Source organism: Cornus florida, unplaced genomic scaffold (assembly GCF_030987335.1).
Source record: "Cornus florida cultivar Cherokee Brave unplaced genomic scaffold, ASM3098733v1 CherokeeBrave_3.0.0_Hap2_Chr04, whole genome shotgun sequence".
NCBI classification, from domain to species: Eukaryota; Viridiplantae; Streptophyta; class Magnoliopsida; order Cornales; family Cornaceae; genus Cornus; species Cornus florida.
Genome location: NW_026775574.1, coordinates 106182532 through 106192093, shown reverse-complemented (window position 1 = coordinate 106192093; position 9562 = coordinate 106182532). Strand labels below are relative to the sequence as shown.

Sequence of the window (9562 nt, the reverse complement as noted above, 5' to 3'; positions counted from 1 at the left end):
ACTTCCAAACGTGAATTTTCTCAAGGGGATGAGGAAATGTTTCATGACGCATGGGAAATGTTTAATGATTTGCTTAGGAAATGCCCACATCATGACATACTAAGTGGCAACTAGTTCAATATTTCTTTGAAAGTTTGCCGGATAGTCACAAGGGTATGGTTGATACATCTATGGGTGGGTCCTATCTTGATAAGCATAAGGATGATGTGTGGCAATTGTATGAAAATATGAGTGAAAATTCAATGCATAAATCCTTATCTTCTAAAAATGGTAAAAACTTGGGTGGAAGGAAGAATGTTGGCTTATATCAAGTTGACAATTCCAATGATATAGCCGCCGAGATGAAATCCTTATCTCAAAGATTTGATCAATTCTTGATCAACCAAATGTCTTCCTCCCCTAATCATGTTCATCATCGTGCATCTAATGAATCTTGCATGACTTGTTCAAGTGTTTTACATTCTACTTCCAATTGTCCCCATGGACATGTGCCAAGTGAAAACCATGAGCAAGTCAAAACTACATTTGTCAACCAAGGGAATAATCCCTATGTCACTCATTACAATTCAAGTTGGATGAACCATCCAAACTTCTCTTGAAAAAACCAAGGGAAAGGCTCAAACCCTCCCCAAGGTGGTTTTCAAAACAAGTATGTTCCACCTCCAATGCAAGGCCAAGGTTCCTAAGGTTTTAGATCATCATCATTTCAATCGTATGGCAACCAATTTTCTAATTTTCATTTTCCAAACCAATCATCATATTCTCAAGGAAATTCTAGGAGTCCCGCTTTTGAGGAGAAAGTGTTGACCGCTCTAGGTACTCTAGAGGCGAATACTCAATTGTTTCATTCCTATTCTTAATCCATTGTTAAACTAGAAACCCAAGTCGGGCAAATAGCTAGTACCTTAAATGCTAGAGAGAAAGGAAAGATGCCGTTGAATGCACCACCAAAGCAATAATGTGTTATGGAGACTCATTCCTCATCGGAAGGTCACACAATCGAACATGTCAATGCGGTGACAACCTTAAGAAGTGGGAGAATTGTGGACAACCAAGTGAGTATGTCCAATGAAGAGAGTGAACCGGTGCAACCAAAAGTTGACACCCGTCCCGTTTCACATCCTATTCCTCCTTCATTGCATGTGCATGACCCCTTTGTTGAAAAAGTAATGGAAAATGATTTGAACAAAGTTTTAAAAGATGATTTAAAAAATTCTTGTGACAGTTAGAAAAATTCTTGTGTTGAAGATTCTTTAAAGAAAAAGTTTGAAAAAGTTTTTGAGCCTAAAGCTCCATTTCCGGATGCCTTGAAACAATTTCTCTTGAAAAACAAAAGACCAAGACCAATGAAATTATTAAAATGTTTAGGCAAGTAAAGATCAATCTTCCGCTTTTGGATGCAATTAAGCAAATTCCGGCTTATGCCAAATTTTTAAAAGATTTTTGCACCCACAAGAGGAAGAACAAAAGCTAAGCACCAAGGAAAGTGGTTTTGACCGAGCAAGTGAGCTCCATTTTGCAACACAACACTCTCCCAAAGTTTAAAGATCTCGGTTCACCTACTACCTCTTGCATAATCGGTGACCATATCATTAATCGAGCTCTTCTAGACTTAGGAGCAAGTGTTAACCTTTTTCCATATTTAATATATGTCAAATTGGGCTTAGGAGACTTGAAACCGACGTTGGTAGTTCTGCAACTTGCCAACCGATCCATCAAAAAGCCCCGGGGTATCATTGAGGATGTTTTGATTAAGATTGATAAGTTATTCTTCCCTGTTGATTTCGTTGTCATAGACACGGAACCGGTTCCGAATCCCAAGAGCCAAATTCTCGTTATCCTTAGCCGTTCTTTCTTGGCAACCGCAAATGCCAACATCAATTATAAGACGGAGATAATGAAAATCTCATTTGGCCACATGAAGGTGAAGTTGAACATCTTTAATCCAACCCCGAATTCCATAGACAAGCATGAAGAAGTATGTGTTGTTGAAAAATGCATTGATAATGAATGTGATAAAGTTGAGTCCTTACTTAGAAGTGGAATTTCCAAAAGTTTATCTTCAAACTTGAATTCAAGAATTGTTGTTTCAAACCAAGTGTTCCAAGGGCATGGAAGCCCAAGAGTTGCATAGATCATGACCATCAATGTCTTTTGAATCAAATCCAACAAGTTCTCTAGAGAACTATTTGTTGGGAGGGATTCAAAAATCCATTCACCCCGCTAAGGAGGGGATGCATAACAAGATATTTGATCCGGGCTAAAAGAGCCCAACGTCTTGCTAGAGACGTTAAAGACTAGCAATGTTTCGTAGGGTTTACAACCATATTCCTTCCTCATTTCTATTTTATCTTTCGTTTCTTGCGACGTCTAGATATATTCTGGGTTCATACACATTGTTGGCGATTTTGGTTGAAAATATTTGCACTTTCAGTTCTGAAATAGGCATCTTGTACTTGTTTAATCGAACTCAAAAGAGGTTCGATCAATTGAACCTCATTCCTGCACCAAACCTGTATATTTCACCTCTCTGTCCCATCGTGCGAAATGTTTTGTGATCGATCTGAAATTCCAAGATCGATCCAAATTCTTCTTGGATCGATCTTCACTTCCAACACTTAGAAATTTTTTGAACCCTGCATAAAACAGCTCTCTGTCTGATCGTTCAAACTTGTCTGCAGGTTTTACCTGTTCGATCGATCGAAGCATCTTCCAGATCGATCTTGGATTGATCGATCTGTGTTCCTTTGTTGACTTTTGACTTTGACTGTATTTTGATTTTGATTTTATTCTTATTTTATTTTCAAAAAAAAAATACATCTCAAAAGTATTTTTTATTTTAATCTTTGCTTTTATTTTATTTTTTTTTTCCAAATAATAAAAATATAATAATAATAATAATAATAATAATAATAATAATAATAATAATAATAATAATATGTTTTACAAGGTTAGATCGATCTGAGTCCTTTTCAGATCAATCTATGTTCGATCGATCGAAGAATATTTCCAGATCGATCGAACAGGGCGGAGATCGTTTTTAAAAATAAAAACCCTAAGGTCATTTGATCATTTGGCCATCGATCTCAACCCTTGTCGCCTCCCACCACTGCAACCCACCTTCCCAACCTCCGGCCAGCCCCGGGTAATCTATCAGAGCTGCAGACCACTATCAATGGCTACCCCATTCGGATCACAGTTGACACATTAGCCAGAGCTTCTTGGTGCCCGCATGTCTGCCCTCTCGAGCTTCATTATCCTATCTTGAGGAGCCCTTCTAACGCAGACATGGCCGTTGCATTGACTGGCCACTATGCAGGTGGCGAAACATTCACCACACGGACTTATTTGCCTGATGATCTTTGGTTCTACGATTCGGTCTTGTACCAAAACGTATATATGGTGGGCCATAAAATCCAGAGGCGTTCAAACTTCTTCGCTGCTTTATACGTATTCTATACAGGCCATTGGGTATCTATTCCGACACTCTACTGGAGTGTCATGATGAAGCTCTATATAGACTACATCAGCAAGGCGAAGCCCAAACGGGCTAAGTACCTTCCATTCGCTCATCTTATTACTCAGATCTTGCGGGACCAGCGCTTCCCTTTCTATCCACAGAAGCGTCCTGAGACAGGGGCCTGCAGCTTCTTCAAGAAGGACTAGAACAAGAGCTACAATGCTCTTATCAAGAGCTTGGAGGACGATGCTGTCTTAGCAGCTGAGGATGCAGAGCTTGCAGAGATGGAGGCAGCAGTAGCAGTGCCAACTGAGCATGATCTAGCAGACCTACCGGCGGCTGCGGACATGCATATAGATATTGATCTAGAGCGAGAGCTAGCACATGAGTCACCACATCATTGTCAAGCAGGGTCGCCATTACATGTCCCGGAGCCTAGTCAGGATGATCATTATTCTCCTGACCTAGTCATACCTGACACTCCAGTTCCGACGCCCGGCCTAGGAGAGCGTATACAGACCTTGGAGGACGTCGTTGTCTCTTTTCGGTCCGATGTGGCCTGCCTCAGTACTGATGTAGCATCTCTCCGCTCAGATGTCATGGCTGCGCTGCGAGATATATCTAGAGATATCCAGGGATCACGCCCCGCTCGCCCGATCTCCGGTACCTGATCTCTCTATCTCTTTACTCTCATCATTTTTATATATCTGTGATATTTGACTGTTTTATTTATACTGTTATGATATTTTTGCTGCCAGTCTGTTGGCCCAGACACTGTGATGTACATTATTTTTCTCTTTCAACATGTTATCTTTTGGATGTCACATCTTTATATTGATATATCTGTCTGTGATTGACTCCATTTATCAAGTGCATCCTAGTGACTTCAGTGAGAGAGCGTGCTGCCCAAATTTTTTTCAAGACCACCCTTATTCCTCTCTCCTTAATTCATTTATTTTCCCATTTACACTTGCATGTCCACTGTGCACTATTATTATCTCTTTTGTTATCTGATTAGTTTTATCCAAGTGCCATCTTTTCAGGATCACAGTTAATCCCGAGTTTAAGGGGGCTATACCACCCACTTTGGATACTTGTGTCCCAGCCATTCTTTGCCATAGTTGCACTGGTATACTCTTTCATTTGCTCTCTTTGCACATTAAAGACATTGTGCAATTTAAGTTTGAGGGCAATGATGTTAATTGCAGTGTTTGTTTCAATTCAAAATTTTAAGCTTGACTTGTGTATTTGAGGGATTTTCTATGATTGGTCCATAACTAACTATGATTTTGATCTTTTGAGGACTATATTGCTTAAAATATAAAAATTGCTTGACTTGAGAGTCCAATACTCCTTGTATGCCTTGTGGATGCCATTTAGGAGTAAATTTTTCGAAAGATTGATATCTTGCTTGCACTTGCGGTCCACATCATCCTGATTTTGTGATTGCTTTGAGATTCACTCTAGGATTCTACGCTAACACAGGCAAACACTAGCATTTATTTGTGGGGTACATGCTTTTATTGATATTGAATTGGTTATATCCCAATTGGGCTAGTAGTGCATTGAAAGTTTTCATTTTGACAAAAGTGGATAACAATCCCTTTTCATTGAGTAGCCGGGATTCTAGCCTCATCAAGCATTGAATTCCTCGTGCCGAAAGGTGGAGGGTCCAAACTCTAGGTTAATAATTGAATGCTAAAAAAAAAAAAAAAAAAGTTGCAAAAGTAATAAAAAAGTGAGGACTTTTCCCAAAAGGTGAGAAATGGGAAATGATTAAATGAAGGTTGTTTTGATTTGTAGCCTAGTTGATTTGAGCTTGTAAGTCCTTAGAAGTGTTTGAACACCTAGTGCCCTAAAGTCATCAGGTTTGGGAGTCATTGACCTAACGCTCGACCTCATGGATCACTAGAAAGCTTAATAAATCAACACATTGCACTATACTTTTATCTTTGATCCTTAGGACTAGCAAAATAAATAAATAAATAAATAAATAAAAATAATATCGAGTGAAAAGAATAAGCGCACCTAGAACAATAAAGCTTGAATAAAAGGTCCACTATTTGTTTTGATGATCGGGACAAGATTTGTGTGCTAGTTTGAGGGTAAGGATGTGATCATTTCTTTAGTTGGCTAAGATAGCAACATACTTGATGCCGGTTCACTCAAAAAGGATTCTAGAGTTGTTTTGATTTGCATGATCATTTTCTTGATGTGTGGAGGACCATACTTGTTTGTTTGATGTTGAGATTTTGGGAGATTGCTTGGAAATGGTTGAAAAAATGCATACTTGAGGTAGTTTTCTCCCCATGCTTGTTTGCAATATTGGTGCCTCTTTTGAGAGAATAAGTTTAATGTTTGTAGGTATCATGGAAACCCTCACGAGACTTCACTCATCCACTAGGGGTAACCTAGGAGTTTAAAAGGCTTATTGCATATGCTAAATGCAATCGTGTTCCCTACGAAAGTGTCGTTATCCATTTATTACTTTCTAGTTCATAGTTGTATAGTCGTTTATTTCATTCCTTTACTTCGTAGTTCATTACTAGGGACTAGCAATATTTAAGTTTGAGGGTGTGATGAGCGCTGAAAAGTGCGCAATTAAACCCATTAAGTTTAGGTATTTTAGGACCTTTATCTATCTTATTTTTCCGTCTTAGACTAATTTCATGTTATTACCCATTTTAGGTGTTTATCCCAAAAAAAAACTAATTCAGCCAAATAAGAGCATTAAAGAAGCTAACTCAAGCTGGATGGAAGAAAGAAGCAAAGTGGAAACAAAATAAAGCAAAGTGTAGAAATCAGTAAGTTCGATCGATCTCAACATTTCTTCGATCGATCAGAGCAACATCGATCTGGGCACTTCAAGATGGATGCAAGCTTTTGTCCTTATCCAAAAGATTCCACCATGTTTGATCGATCCAACCATTCTTCGATCGATCGAAAATATTTGATCTTATCCACACCTACCACCCCACCTACCACTTTTGTCTCTTTCCAAAAATATCCCAAAATATCTCAGAGATTTATCTTTATTCAAAAAGGTGCAGCCAAGGATGATCAATCTCTACAGCATTCGATGGATCTCACCTAAGTTCGATCGATCTCACCACAGTTCGATCGATCGAACCTCCTTAAGTCCGAAAAAAAATAAGTTCCAGCTCATTAAAAGTTGTCTCATGGAGCAATCATTGGAGGAGCCCTTGTGCACGAGTCCAGACCATTGGGTGTGACACTTAAGATACCTATATAAATATTTGAGTTACTTTTTACACATATACAAAGAAATATACAAAGAGATATACTTAGAAACATTCTCAGAGAGGACGAAAAGAGAAGATGAGAGGTTAGAGATACATTTTTGGGAGTTCTTCCATTCTTCTAGAGTTTTTATCAAGAAGGAGGTCATTCCTACCATGGAGGCTATTTCAATGAGTGGCTAAACATCTTCTTGGGGCTAGAGTTAGCCATAAGCATGCCTTCTAGACTCTGATGCTTTGTATTTTGAGGGGATTTGTATTGTAATCTTATTTTGACACTTATTTTATATATGAATCTTGTTTATTCAATGATTTGTGTAGTTTAATACTTTCAATTGATTATTTCATTCTATCCATATGTCTATGTATGCTATGATAGATGTTCATGTGTTTATCTCTAGTTTTTGTGTTATTGATGCATGTCTATGTGTGTCGATACTATGGATCTAGAGATTGACAAGGCATAGTGTTTAATAGAATACTATTGTGGTTTATTTGATGGTTCATACTCATGTCTTGATGGATTGTGCCTCTCCCTTAGTTTATTTAGTTTAATTTTAATGCCCTTAGCTTAGTTGTAGTGTAGTTGCCTTAATTGTTAGATGGAAGGACAATCCATGCTTGTTGTTTGATGTTTCATGCTTATGAATGCAAATAATATTATTCTCTAACCATGTGATGTGTTTGGATTGCGAGCTTAAAGGAAGGATTAATGGCTTAGTTTGATGTATTGTGCTATTCACTAGGTTGTTTAAACAATGTATGCTTAATTGGTCATCCATGCTTGTTGAAACAATCAATCACACACTTTCACATTGCAACACATGTTTCCCCTCATTAATTATACATTGAATGTCTATAATGGTAATATTTAGTGGTGACCTCTAGATTCCAAGACCTCACTATTTTGTTTTCTCTAAATTTCATTTAAATTGCTTATTTTACATTGAACTTTTTTAGTTTAATTTGTAGTCTAATCAACCAAACAATCCATTTTTGATCACTCGACCTACTAACCTATATATTATTTCCATTGCTAGTGCACCCACAATCCATTGGGACGATCCCTACTCACCCTAGCTATATTTTTAGTTAGAGGTAGTAATGACACTTATAAATTTAAAACTTGGCCACATTATTTTGCACAAATTATTTTGTATACCACAGCACGCACTAGTGGTGGCACGGTGATAGAGTTAATCCGACAAGTTGAGGTGTAAGATTATCGTTGTTGTGCGTGGTAACGCATAGAATAGTGGGATTACCACTTGAGACGCATGGTGGCGTGGTGACGGAACTGATTTGATACGTTGAGCATTTATGAACGAGGCATCTCGTCGAGTTTCTATGAGGAAGACTTAAATAATGAGGCTCCCCTATATGGGGCATCCTTAGGCCGGGCTTCTCTAAACGAGGCATCTCGTTGGGTTTCTGAAAGAATACTTAGCCAACGAGGATTCCCTGGATGGGGCATATGAAGATCTTGGCGTGCAGAAGCATGAGTTTGTCAGTTAACCGCCACCGGGGATGGGGCTGATGGTGCCATCTCAGACGGTGACTACGATAAACTGATAAGACTTTTTACCAATTATCAAAAAATTCTGATACCATGTTAAAAATATGTGAAAACATATATTTTATAGAGTACTAAATTGAATACATGAATATCCTTATATATAGAGAGAGATAAGAAAAGATTTGGGATACGTGAATGATAATCAAGTCATCTATACATGGTAATTAGGTATGTGAAAGTATACATGGTAACTGGATAGGTGTATGTGTGTAAACCCTAATTTGTAAATAAGGGATATTATAGTATTTTTATAACATAAGAGTGTCTAATTTGTGTAAACCTCATGGGATGTAAGTTTTGTAAGTCAGCCCTACCTCAAGTTATTATCACGAGCACTTTTATAAATTATATTGTTCATATCAAATCTCGACATTGTATTTATAAATTATATTGTCCATGTCAGATCCCAACATTGTATGAATACTTCTAGACACATCTCCAATACTTTGTGATCTTGTTTATAATTCAAAAATAATTTTTATTATATCAGATACCTAGACCAACACTTGGTAAACACATTGCGGACACTTGACTAAACATCTCACACTATTTGTCTTTTATAAAACAAAGTCCTAAAAACAACATTAAAAACATACATCAAAATGTCCAATCATGGACAAACTTATGTTAGGCTAGTGGGGTCGCCCGACCCCATTGGTTTTATTATTATTATTATTTCTATAGTAAATTACATTGACACCGCTGAGATTTGTCATAATGATAACCATATACAAGTTAGGCATTTTTTTTTACGATGCCACTCCCCCGGGTTTGATAAAGTTAACAAAGACACCCTAATAATCCTGATACACGGTGAATTGACATTGTTATCCTTTGACATGCTAAAATACCAATTTACCTAATACAATTCTTTTTAATTGACCAAAATACCCTTAAAGTTGAGACTCACCCACTCATACTAATTAATAAAAAAACCACCAATGAAACAGATTAAAGATTGACCAAGGACAGATGAGAAACTTCTAGCTTAGACTCACCAAATGTTGTTTTGTTAGCACCAGCCAAATTCTTTTCTGGGTTCTTGTCTGTGCATAACACCCTTAAAACTATTTTGGCAGTCCAAGCTTTAAACAACAAGCCTGGTGGTACGTTCCACCCCTTCAGTATTACTACAACTAGATCCTAAAATTTAATAAGTCCCAATAATTTCTCTAATATGTTACATAGTTTTCATTTAGTTATGAGTTTCAATAATTTTGTTGGAGTATTAGATCTTCCAAACCAAGACTCATCTTTATAACGCAA

At 37.5% G+C, this 9562-nt stretch overlaps 1 pseudogene; it reads right to left on the bottom strand.

Annotated features, from left to right (window-relative positions):
- Positions 1 to 98, bottom strand: LOC132305955 (small nucleolar RNA R71; annotated as a pseudogene).
- Positions 99 to 9562: the final 9464 nt, after the last annotated feature.